Here is a 12,997-nt window from a genome sequence, read left to right as displayed (position 1 = left end):
ACTAAGAACATAGAATCACTCAGACAACAACACCCCACATTTCCCACCACCACTATCTAGCCACTCCCCCACCCCATATATCCCCACCATAACTTCCCTCCTGTTGCTCAGGATGAACTGGCCCTACCCCTTAAATAAGACCCACTAGCTGACTCAAGAACTTCACTCCAGAAGTTATCCCCTTTTACTTCAATGGTTTTCCCTCTTGACAGGATTATTCCCACAAGCGAGCTCTAATTTCTCACCATGACCCTCTACCCATTTCCCCATTTTCTCTTTCACAGCAAAGCTCCTCTAAAAAAGAGAGGTCTATACCCATCTCCTCCACTTCCTCTCCCTCTCTGTTTCACACCCACTCCAGCCAGATTTAGTCCCTACCACTCCTCTCTTTTAAGGCAAATTTAAAAGTCACCGATGAGATGTCATCTTATTTGGCCCATCAGCAGCACTGATAGCCGATTATACCCCGCTTCTGAAAACATTCTCTTTTACTTGGCCCCAGGAAGCTACACTCCCCTCTCCTTGTCTCTCTCACTGGTTGCTGTTTCTCAGCCACCTGGGGCAGATCTTCTTCATTTTCTTCATCTTCTGTCCTCTAAATATTAGAGTGCCCCAGATCTCAATCTTCAAATCTCTTCCCCACCCACGTTCCCAGATTCTGTATGCTGATGACACAGATATCTATCTCTAGTCTGGACCTTTCTCCTGAAGTTCAGATTCCCAGGTCTAACTGCCTACTCAAATTTTCTACTTATATGTCTGATGGGCATCAGAAATTTACTATATCCAAATCCAAACACCTGATCTTCCTCCACAAACCTGCTCCTCCTGTAGCCTTCCTCATATCAGTAAGTAGAATCTCCACCAATCAGCTGTTCAGGCCAAAATCCATAATTTCCTGATTCCTCTTTCTCTCACATCTCACAATTGAATAAATAAGTCATTTATTTTGTCTGGTTTATTTTGCATATATGTCTAGATTCCATTTATAGTTATCATTGGAATCCAAATTACCATCACCTCTTAGTTTAGCTCAATATCCACTACCAGGTCTCTGTTCTTCCACTCTTATATTCTCTTCCACTTAGCAAACAGGATGATCTTTTAGGAGTCAAGGTCAGGTCATGTCCTTTCTCTGCAGAAACCCCTATAAATGTCTTCCATTTTCCCCTAAACTATAAGCCTGTTGGATATGCCTCTCGCATCATCTCCTGCTTTTCTCCATCAGACACAGTGGCCCCTCTGCTGTCCCTGGCACATGCCAAGTCCACTCTACCTCAGGGTCTTTGCTCTTGCTCTTCTTTATATGTGAAAAGCTATTCCCCAACGTAGCTGCAGAACTCGTTCCCTCACTTCATTTCTATCTCTGCTCAAATGTCCTCTCATCAGGGATGTGTTCCCTGACACAACCACCCTATCTAAGAACAGCCCCACCCATTACTCTTGAGTTCCTTTGCTACTTTCCTTTAATAGCACGCTTTACCTCTATTCTCTATATGGTATATGATACCATACTAGAGATAGATGATGATGATGATGATAGATGATAGATAGATAGATAGATAGATAATAGAAAGAAAGGAAGGAAAGAAAGGTTTATTGTCTGTCTCCCTCCTCATCCCAATCCCATCACTAAAAGGAGAATTTTGATCCCAGCTTGTAGAACAGTACCTGCTACACAATAGGTGGCCCAACAATTGTTGAACAAATCACCCCTTGAAGCTATTCAAATCTCATCAGTTCTCCCAAGTGTCACCCGTGCAGTACTAGCTGAGACTTTATGGTTTAGGCACACTTCAAAACATCTGGTTTTGAAACAAAAAACCTTAGTTATAATGCTGAGGAATTTGCCCAATAAGTAAAATTCAGTTTCTTCCTAACAGAATTCCCTTCAGTATGTTGGCTCCTCCGGGCTTTGGCATTCTCCCTCTAAGTGTCCCACTCTGATCTCTCTCATTGGATATTAACTTTGCCCCACTATGTCTTACTCAAAGCACCACATTTAAATTTCTGCCTACTGTTCTGCCTAAGAAAAACCATTATCAGGTACTGTAACAGGGTGCTAGGTGACAAGGAAACTGAAGACCCCAGGACTGCTTGCTTCTTTCGTTTTCCTTTCCTCATCTTTTTGTCTCCAGGATACATTAATTTTTTTTCCTGTTTTATTTTATAAAATCAAGGTAATTTATAGACATAAACTTTACTGACTTCAATGCTATGATACAAAGTTATTGTCCTGGAAATCATTTCCTGCTTAGAAATCTATCATGATGAAGCCCATGTTCTGGACCAGCATATACATGTAATTATGTAGGAAAAGAAAAGGTATATCAAAGAAGGTTGAATGGTGCCAGCATGGGAAATAAGCTGACCTCTACTCAAGTGACTGCCATGAATACACAAAGGGAAGGACCTAAATATGTTTCACATTGTAAATGCCTGAAGTGCCCAGAAGAGCACCACAAACCCAGGGAATGGCCAGCAAATACTCTCGATAAGGAAACTAAGGGCAACCACAGCCTTACCTCTGTGGTCATACTGTTAAAACAGTGTCTAGTACTTGACTTACCACCCTAATTTAATATAATTCTAAATATATTTTTACAGGATTTAACTCAACCCACTTCTAACTATTGAAAATAAAATGAAGTAACTAACTCCCTATTGCACTTCAAGCCCCTCTAAGTCAAAGATTTTGTCACCTCCCTAGCCACAGAGGTTCACGATTGCAGTACTGGATGTGTGCTTAGAGCACAACTAGTTCTAACTCAGCCTCCTTGAATGATTACATAATACAGCCTATCATGGTTGCATTTGGATTTTTTCCATCTTTAATTGTTGTCCCATCTCATACTTGAGAAGTCCAAACTAAAAAAGCTCTGGTTTGAGTCTTTGCAAGCAGATGAATTGAAATGACCACATAGCCTTTGTTATATCCATTTGGGACCAGAAACAAGGTGGCAAGACCGGCTTGCAGCATCTCGGTCCCTACCCCCTGCACCCCAACACTGATGTGCCCAACTGCACTTACAGCCAGGCAGCCATGGCCTGCTTGAAAAGAAATGAACTTACATGACCCTCATAGGGATCTTCTCTAGCCGGGCTCTTGTGAGAAAAACATGTCGTGATGCTTTTTAAATTGTGTAAAGTTATCACATTGATACTCACATACTTAGGAGAATGAGGAATACAGAAGTCTCACCATTCATCGCATTATAAGAAATGGCCTTGCCAGGGCAGACCGGGGATCAGAATTCTCTGTCCTTGTCAGGGGGCCAGACAGGGACCTCAGAAGCAGGGTGTTTCATCAAAAAGGGCACCAGACCCAAAGTCAGGAGAACCTGAGCCTTTTCCCAACCTGAAAACTGGAGAGGCTAGTGAAAAAATCTCCCAGTGTGGCTCTACAGGTGGAGGCTTTACAATGCTATTAGATAAATGAAAAGAACTTGGCCCTTCAGCTTCCTTTCCACCATTGCTTAGCTTTCCACACAGACATTCAAAATGGGGCCTTTTAAAACCCTGCTTTCCAACGAAGGTGGTTCAGAGCAACACTCTGGCTGATACCAGAAGATTCCCAGCCCAACACTTCACTGCTTCCTCAACATATGCCAGTGACCATTTTATGGGGGAGGGGGATTTATGATCCTTCCCTCAGTAGAGCGAGCCAAAGTTTTATAATATTCATTAAAAATCAGCACCACACGTAATAATATGGAATACTGCCTGTACACAAGGGGACCAGGTTATAGGTGTTCAGGGAAACGTGGCAGAATTTCCTGGCCTTGGCAAGGGTAAATTTGCAGGCACCAGCATTACACTAACACAACCTTCTTTTATTGCAAATGTTCGTTCGGTCTAAGTCCTAATTACTTTCTGTAAAATCTTAACCACCATCAAGCTTTCTTCTGACAGGACAGCCACACGACGGCCTTAAAAGTGCAGCAGCAACACCCTGGCGCCTCTAGAGAGGCAGAAAAGAGGCTCGAGCCCAGTCGGAGCTGGGTCCGGAGATGGTCCGAACCTGGGGAGACTGGCTTTCCATTTATGCTTCGCAATTGCTTGTGCCCCTTCTAAAACCCAGGTGTGGGGGCTTACAGTCTCCTTCAGTGGGACAAGCAGAGGCCCTCTGAAAGGATTCAAAGGCCAACCTCAACTGGGTCAGAGCTACTCTTCTTCGCCCCACCCCCACCCAAAGGGTCAGCTTTGTGGCGGCCCCTATTGCACCTTTTCTTGCCCCTCCCGGGGAATGCGGGACAACGCAGTAATGCCCGGTCTGGAGGTTTGGCTCCCCTTCCTGGGTGTAGTGCCCGGGACTCTGCCCCCTTCCTACGTGACACACTAGCAGCCCTCACCACACTCCCCACTCCACTGGACCCCAGCCCTTGCATTTCAAGGCTCCTGCAAGTCCAGAGTCAGGCCGGACGGAGCCAGGCAGTCAGCTGGGCCCGGAGCACCGGGCTCTACCGGCGCGCGGCCGCACAAAGCCTGGAGAGCGGCGGCCGCAGCACTGTGAGGCGCGCCCCCTCCCGCGAGTCGGCGGAGCGCGCGTGCCCGCCCCCCGCCCCAGCCCCCAGAGCGCCATTCGCTGAGCGGCTTACGCTAGTAGCCAGGCGTACGGCGCCTCAGCGGCTGGGGAGGTGCGCTGCCCGGCTCCCGTAAAGTTATTGTGAATGGGGAGCGGGTGACGTCAGCGCCGAATGTCAACAATGTAGCGATTGAGAGTGTGGGCGTTCCGGGGAGAGCGCGAGCCGCGCGGCGCGGAGCAAACAGCCGAGCCGCCGCCGCAGCCTCACCAGCCGCAGCAGCAGCGACCGTGCACGCCCCGGCTACGATCGCAGCAGCGCTAATGTGAGCGCCCGCCGCCGCCCTCGCCACCCTCCTGCCTACTCTCACTGCCTCCGGGCTCTCGCTTTTTCCCGGCCTTCCCTCGACCCTTCCCCTCCCCCTTCACGCCACTCTCGGGGAGCTGGGAACGAGCTGCCATGTGATGCGCGTCGTCTCCTCGAGCTTTCGGTGACCCCCGAACCGCCCACCGCGCCGGCCTTCAGGAGGGGGCTGCGCGCTGAGAAGACGCGGAGAGGAGGAGGAGGAAAAGGACGCAAAGTTCTCTGGTGAGGTGAGTCCCGGGTCCCGGGCCGAGGCGCTGGGCGGGGTGTCGGGGCAAGTTTGAGGGGACAGTGGGTGCGCGGGGAGGTGTGGGGAAGCGGCGCTGGAAGGGAGCCGCGATCTCCCGGCGCGCAGCCGGCGGCCGCGAGCCCTGCCTGCTTTTATGGCATTTTCTAGGAACGGGAAGGCGGTGGGAGCCGGGCGGGCGGACGCGCCGCGGCGACTGTGCGCCCTCTCGCCTGGCTGTTTACAGCGGGCGAGGCGGCATTGTATTTCGTTCGCGTCGACGGGTGTTTTGGAACAGTAGGGGGAGGAGGAGCAGAGGGTAATAAGTCAGGCGTGCGGAGGGCGGGCTGGAGGAAGGCGCGCGTCCGCCCGAGCCGAAGCAGCTGTCAGACCCACGGCCCAGCTCCCGGCCCAGCGAGGCCCCGGCCCCCAGCCCGTGATCTCCGCGCGGGACGGGATGGCCTCCAACCTACTTGCGGCGTGCGTGCCCGGGACTGCTCGTTGAGGACCGCGGCCACCACGCTTTTGCGCTCAGCTGTCAGTCGCCGCCGGGTAGCCAGAGCCGCTGCGACTGACGGGGCATCAAAGCCCAAGTTGAAAGCCCCGAGGAGAGGCAGGTTGGGACCTCGCAGCACAGACCTCGCGCTGCACGCTCGATGGAATCCCTATTAGCCAGTGACCGGATTATCGGAATGCGTCCCTAGGAAGGTAAACCAAGGGGCTCGTGCTGACACAGGGCGAAAACTTGCATATCCCTTTCCCAAAGATTCTGCATGAAATTAAAGTGCAACAAACACCCTCTTCTCCCTCCCACACTTCATTCTTCAAACCCCAGAAGCTCAAGCTAAGGAAAGGAGTTTACCTAGGGGACACCTCTCCACCTCCCCGCAGGGAAGAGCCATGTGGGTCTTGTAGTTCTCGCACCTGGTGGGTGCTCAGGAGCCTAGCGCCGATGGAGAGGGCGGTGGGCGGCGCTCATGGACTACCCCAGCTGCCCGCGAGAGGGGACTTTAGTGAGCATCTCGGTGACCTCGGGCTGGCCGAGGATTTGCAGGAACTCAGACTGTGGGAGGAAGCAGGCAGGGCCAGGTGTGTGTGTATGAAAGCGGCTGCCCACCCCTGGCTTCGGGGATCGTGGGTACGCGGGATATCCACAGCACCCTTTGGTGTGTGGGCGAGTTTGACAACTTGGGGAAAGTTCCGGCCCAGCCGCTGTCAGGATGGTTTAGTCTGTGGCCAGAGAAGCTCGCTGCTGCGGGTACCGGTGGACCCTGGAAACCAAGAGGGACGAGGACCGAGCCATAGACTCCTGATGGACCCGCGGAGAGCGAGACGCGGAGTTCCTCTTGTTTTCACTTTCTCTGTCTAGTGCTGCAGTCTCTCACTCTCTGTGTATATTGAATCTGTTGAGTGTATTTAACTAAAAAGGGTAATTACTTTAGATAAAAATTCTTTCCTGCCTAGTGGGAACCTTGGCGGAGATGATACCTAATGAGATATTTTGCTTTTGTCTGTTTAGAGTAAAATTAGAGATGTTAACTCTGATAACGGTTGTCTCAGATCATTAAAATGTAACATGTAGGAAAGGCATGTCTAGCTGCGAAGGCTCTGGCTGACGTGAAAGAAGCTGAGCGTGAAGGGCTGCCACTCTTTCAGCGGAGAGGGCTATTTTGGTAAAGCAGAAAAAATCTTGCTTAAAATGTGAGATTGCCCCACCCTGGTTCTCCAAGAGCTCTCGAGTAGACGGCATTTTTCATTCTTGCAGGTAATAATAAACGTGAGTCAAAATGACATCTTGTTAGAATTAGTCTTTAGTCTGTAAGCGAGATTGCTAAATTACAGCGTTGCATTCAAACTGTTCCAGTGAAAGGTCTGTCAGCATTTCCATTATAAATTCAGAAGTTTATAATTTCACCACAAAACTTTGAGTGGCTGAAATGATTTTTCCCTTTTAGTGTTCTGGTTTAAAAATGCATTGATTGCCCACTTCCATTATATTTGCTGCTCCGGAAACTTGAAAATTATTCATATGGGGTCCCAGAAATGGAATACACAATTATGGGATAAAGTACTTTTAAAACATACTTTATTTGTGCAGAGCAGTATTTTCATTTTGGATTTTGGAAGGCTTTAGGGTTGCCATTTGGTGATCGTAAACGTGCTGAGTTAATTCTTCTGGGATCTGTCGATTCTGCAGGTGGATTGAAATGTCTGTTCGTATTGTATATGCCAGGATTATATCAAGATACAATCTCCTCATATATATGTACGTCTGCACTCATCGCTGAATTACAAACCATCCCTGTTAGTACCTCTCGGGTTTTTATGTTGCATGTGAGGATCTGCCATAGAGAAGAAGTAAGGCAGAAGGTGAGGGAGGAAATCTGGACACCACCTCCCCCCCAATTCACTTTTCAGTATTACTAGTGCCTAGGAGGAAGCCATTTAGTCTTTCTATTGAAGTATGCCTTTAACTCAGTGTCTCCAGGCAAGTCCCTTCCAGTCCCTCACCTCTGGCTGCTGTGTGATGGTCTTAATTATTTGCAAACTGCCTTGAAATCCCTGGACGAAAGGCACTGCATAAGTGCAGAGTATTGTTATTCAGATATGGAATTTAATGATCCATTACAGTTCATCAGGAAAATGCACTTTGCAGTGATGGTAGGAAACGTTTCCACCTGATAGAGGGTAATAATAACTGCTTAAAAGTAGGTTCAGATTACAGATGAGACAATTAACTCTGGCCACAGTTTCTTCAATTTGTCGCAATTCATTTTGTGATCAAAGTGAGTCACAGAGAGCCAGATGGTCCGGTTCATGTTGAAATCTCCCCTAGACCAGCTCCTCACTTGTGGGCCCACTGTCTGCACGGCCGAGGGGACTTACTCATTAGCGCTTGTGGGCTGTTCCTTAGAATCTGTGATCGAGACTCCTGTGATGCCAACAAAAGGGCTCAAACCAATCTGTATTGTTGGGGGCAGTTTAATTTTCCTTGGATTAACTCATGCTTAGCGTCCCTGGTATGGATCCAGCCTTAACAAGGGAAGAGAGAGAGCCCAGTGGCTCTCTAGCTCAGCTGTGCGGGGGGCTTCACTGCCCTAGTTTTTGTACCTCAGGCCTCAGGGGTTGTGGTATCTGGCTTGGTGTAAACGCTGGCTTGATGCTAAAGAAAGACAAAATACTTAGATAAATAAATATCTTTCCTGTTTGGTGAAGGGGCGGGGAGCAGGGCTAGCTTCATGGGCATGTGATCTGCACCTCACTCAGGGGCCCCCTCCCCTCATCTGCTCAGAAGGACCTCACACTTGGTTTTGTCTTCAGCTGTTGTCTTCCTGAAATCTTTAATAATTACTGAACACGGAGCCCTTCATTTTTATTTTTCACTGGTCCGGGTGAGGGAGGGAGGCATAGGGCGGCATGGCAGGTAACTGCTGCTTTGTCCCAGCTTCTTTTTGTCAGGCAGGAATGGGTGGGAATATTGGCTTTGTGTTGCCACATCGTCTGGGTTTTCCAAGGGAACCTGGATATATGGATTTTTATGTGGAATCCCCTGATTTTTAAGTATTAGCTCAAAAATGTTTTAGATGTTGGATAAGAACTTGTCAGAGCTAGAGCTGGCCTGCAGGTTTTCCCACTGAATGGGCAAATACATCTTATCGTTCGATATTTCTGAATTTGGCTATTTTCTAAAGGTCTGGCACATAATAGATGATTTGGGAGTCTCCACCAAATGAATGGTTACAGGTCACAGCTGTTGGGGAAATTGAATGATAGAAGAAAAGCAAAACTTGAAATCAACATTGAGTTCCACTCAAGGATTGATAGCTTTCTTTTTAATAAAGGATACAAGTTGAAAGGCCAAAAAATTAATACCATGGACACCATATAATCCTCTGCAGGTAAATCATTCATAGCTTTTTGAACTACCTGCCCTCTATTTAGTTGTTATTGACCAGATGGGATAACTTGGCTACTTAATCTTGCTACTTGAGGAATTTGACATTTGAAAAGACCCACTAAAATAATAGCCGTAATTTATTGAATGCTCACCATGTGCCAGAAACAGTGCTAATAACTTTATCTATATGTAACTCATTGACTCCTCAAAACAACCCTGTGAAGTAGGCATTGTGCCCATTCTGCAGAAGAGGACAGTTCTCATTTTACGTTGGAGAGAATTTCATCTGAAGGCAGTGTGTCTTTTCCTGACTGTATAAGGATCATTTTGCCATCCTATGTATGCAATCTATTCCTGAGGCGATGGTTGGGTGTGGGGTACGGAACATAGCATACAGTGAGCATGGTCCCTACCCTCACCTACAAGAAACAAAAAGCAATAGAAGATGGAACAGATTTGTCAAAGTCTGTGATTCACAGACTTTAGGTTCACAGTAGCAAACCCTACTTCTATCTCCCTGTTCCTCTCCTTTCCCTATCTGGATGTCGAAGAAGCTCCAGTGACATATGACCCTATCAGAGACACTTGCAGTTCAGAAGTCAGGGCTGGCTGAAAAAATTGGCATTTCCTTGAAAAAGAAGGTAAGTTTTGGCACACTTGGAGCTGTATTTGGAAAAGCAGCACAAAGGCCTCCGGAATGATGAAAAGTTGCTTCTGTTTAACCAATGGCAGTGTATGACCTATTCCTGTCCCCCCTTTACATTTTATGTAAATATTTACAAAATTTTCAAGTCCCAACTGAAACCTGATGTGAACTAAACATTTTGTAAACTCTTTAAGATTGCCCAGAATATTACCTCTTATGGGGTGGGGGGTGGGGGGTGGTCTGGGGTGACATTTATTAGAAAAGTAGTTCTTTCTTTGTCAATTCTTTGTCAAGTTTTTTTTTTTTGACAAAGTTCTTTTGTCAAAACTTTGTCAAGTTTTTTTTCTTTCACTTTTTTCTTTTTTTTTTTCTTTCCCTCTCTGTCTCTCTTTCTCTTTCTCTCTTTTTGTTAATTTCAAATATCAGTCTACCTAAAACTGAAACCTAATCTTACTATTGGCATGCTCCTCAGTGTCCCTAAAGCTGGAATTATCCTCAGAATCACCACTATGTTCCTTTCAAGGGCCATTTCTTTTCTGAAGAATATGGGAATTGAACCTTGTCCTACTAGTGGCACTGTTTCAAAAGTCAGGCAGGAATTTCGCTTTTGTTTTTCCTTGAGTTATTTTTTTTACAAAATAATAAATCTCCCCAATCTGAAAGCATTTCACGTGCTCATTCATTGCAGTCATTGGCATTACAGCCAAAATGTCTCAGTTTTCCCCAGTGACTTCATAATCACCATTTTCCAGCACATTCCCTGGTTAACTTCTCTTTTGTTCCTTAGCCTGATAATAAATTGTCCTTTGGTTCTGAGATGTGTCCTTTGTTTCTGACTTTACTCCCTGACCTTTTTGTTTCTCTCCGGAAGCTATAGGACACGCTGCTGATGCCCCTGAGAGCCGCCTCTTAGTTACAAGCTCCCTCCCATCCTTGTCGGTTTTCATTGTCTTCTTTCCCAAGCACTTAAATCCTCCACTTTCCAGTCCTCCTATACTTCTTGTCATTGTCTTTATTTGTTCCTGAGCCTGCAGCTGACTTCAGGTTAATTTCAGAAGCAAGCTTTTTGATTTTCCAAGTCCTCCACCAATTCCAGACTTGCTCCATCCTTCTCTTTACCCACCACTTTGTGCAGATGCTCTAGGAGTTTCCTCAGGACTCTGCACATCTAACCCATAGGAGGCTTAGACTCTCACTTTGGAGTTTAAAGAGGAGAGAGCCCAGTGTGCGTATTTCCATTCTGTAAGTAGGAAACAAGGAGGCTCAGCAAGTTTCCTTAGTGTCCCAGTATCCACAGATTATTGGCAGTTTTTATTTTTCTTCCCACCCTGTATTCTCCTAAACAACAGAAGCTTATGGCTACCACAAAATGGGCCATGTGTCCAGAAATGCCTTTCTTTTTAGGCAGATGCCTCATTCATTCACCAAACATATACTGAATATGTCTTATGTGGCAGGCATGGTGTTAGCCAATCATGGTGCTAGTGGGAAGCACACCCAGTCCTGGTCCCTGCCTCATGAAGCATACCATCTAGCAAGAGGGATGCCATTAACCAGAAAGCAACAGATAACCCATTGCATGTTCTCTGAAGGAAAGGTTTCCATGTAGCGGAGAGACTAGTAGGGGAATGTGACCTGGTTGGGAGGTTGGTGCAGTCTTCCCTGAGGAATTGTAGAGTGAACTGCCATCAGAGTCCATCTGGAACTTGGGGCTTCCTCTTTCCCCCCAGTCTCCTAACCCTATTAATTCAATACCGTCTTTGGCCCTTTGGAGTATTGCGTAAACCATGATATAACCCATTGGGCCATTTTGGCAAATAATGGTTCTTGTATACAGAGTCCAGAATTGATTTATTTACCTGTGTCTTTAGAGCCTGATAGAAACAGAATTCTTAATTGCCAAGATACTGTTCAGTTTCATACTTGGAAAAAATGCAAGTTAGCATTCTTATTTTGAACATATTTGGGGTCGTTTTGACAATGTTTGAATGATTAGAAGCTACACAGACATTTCCTCCCAGTTGGCTGGTATGTGTGGGACTTAGGCAAGGATCTTCAGTGAAAATATGAGTCCACTCCTGCCTGAAGGCCCTGCCTGCCTCGGAGCAGGAGGGTCAAACATCCACAGACCAAGAACAATTATTTAGGCTATTCTTAGCACAATTCAGAAGTGTTGACAGTGCCTATTTAAGTACAGGAAGCTTTTATTATTTTTTTAATCACCATTTACCTTTTTTAAAGTTTTTATTTATTTTTAGAGAGAGGGGAAGGGAGGGAGAAAGAGAGGGAGAGAAACATCTGATGTGTGAGAGATACATCCATTGATTGCCTTTTGCAAGCCCCCAAATGGGGACCTGCCCACAACCCAGGTGTGTGCCCTGACTGAGAATCAAACTGGCTGCCTTTCACTTCGCAGGCGGGCACTCAATCCACTGAGCCTCATCACTATGTATCCCCCCATACCCTCTTCCACCTCTGCCCCCACCCCACAATTAGACAGTGTTGTCCATGTCTATGAGTACTTTTCTTTTTTTCTTTTTTGCTCAATCCCTGCACCTCCTCCACCCCCTCCAGAGCTGTCAGCCTGCTCTCCATGTATGAGTCTGTCTCTGTTTTTCTTGTTAGTTCAGTTCATTAGATTCCACAGATGAGTGAAATTATATGGTACTTGTCCACTGACTATGCTATAACTAAAATTCCTATATTATTTTTTTCTTTGATGATAGCTAACCTGTGTTGGGAGATTCCTGTATGTTACTCATATTAACTTATTTAATCCTGGTGACAACCCCAAGCTAGGTGTGATCATTAGAAGCTAAGGCACAGATGTTGCCTAGCTAATGAATAATAGAGCTGAGATTGGAAATTAGGTGTCTGACACTAGAGCTTGTTCTCTTAACATCACACTGTTCTGCCCCCTTTTCCTTTTCTTCTTCACTGGAGGTGGAAACACTCTCCAGCAGTTCTCAAAAGTGGAAATATAGGCCTATCCACCAAAATACTGGATATTTTGTTGATGTCTGTCTGAAAGATGAAATTGAAAAATAATTTCTCAGTGAACTGGAGTGAATATATCTCCTGTCTTTCACACGGCCCACTTTCTAAAATGGCATTCCTCAGGTCTAAGTTACCATTTGGGGATCAGAAAGTAGAAGTGATGACATGTAAAGACAAAAGGAGAACTGAGCATAGAACATGAGTCCCATGGCTCTGTCCCCAGGGTTTTCCGGTAGCTCAGGCTCCTGGCCTCCTGTTATGGGAAGAGTTTGTTTTTAGCTTTTTAGGTATTTTTCTGATGAGGTAGGAAAAGATGAAAGAAACTATTCCTATAATAGGTTGAT

At 46.4% G+C, this 12,997-nt stretch overlaps 1 protein-coding gene across 6 annotated transcripts in view; it reads left to right on the top strand.

Moving 5' to 3' along the window:
- The first annotated feature begins 4,686 nt into the window (after positions 1–4,686).
- The window catches only part of BACH2 (BTB domain and CNC homolog 2), a 364,147-nt gene continuing 355,836 nt past the window's right edge, over positions 4,687–12,997 (top strand). For 4 of the 6 annotated variants that reach the window (XM_045188594.2, XM_024551724.3, XM_024551723.3 and 1 more), the window contains exon 1: positions 4,687–5,116. The gene's annotated coding sequence lies outside the window, so the exon portion shown is untranslated. Of the gene's footprint in view, positions 5,117–5,196; positions 5,821–12,997 lie in introns of those variants that run through there. The other 2 variants (XM_053913614.1, XM_024551725.3) reach the window with 2 other exon arrangements.

This window comes from Desmodus rotundus, chromosome 11 (genome assembly GCF_022682495.2).
Source record: "Desmodus rotundus isolate HL8 chromosome 11, HLdesRot8A.1, whole genome shotgun sequence".
NCBI classification, from domain to species: Eukaryota; Metazoa; Chordata; class Mammalia; order Chiroptera; family Phyllostomidae; genus Desmodus; species Desmodus rotundus.
The sequence above is the reverse complement of the archived record's forward strand: the minus strand, read 5'-3'. Positions and strand labels throughout refer to the sequence as shown.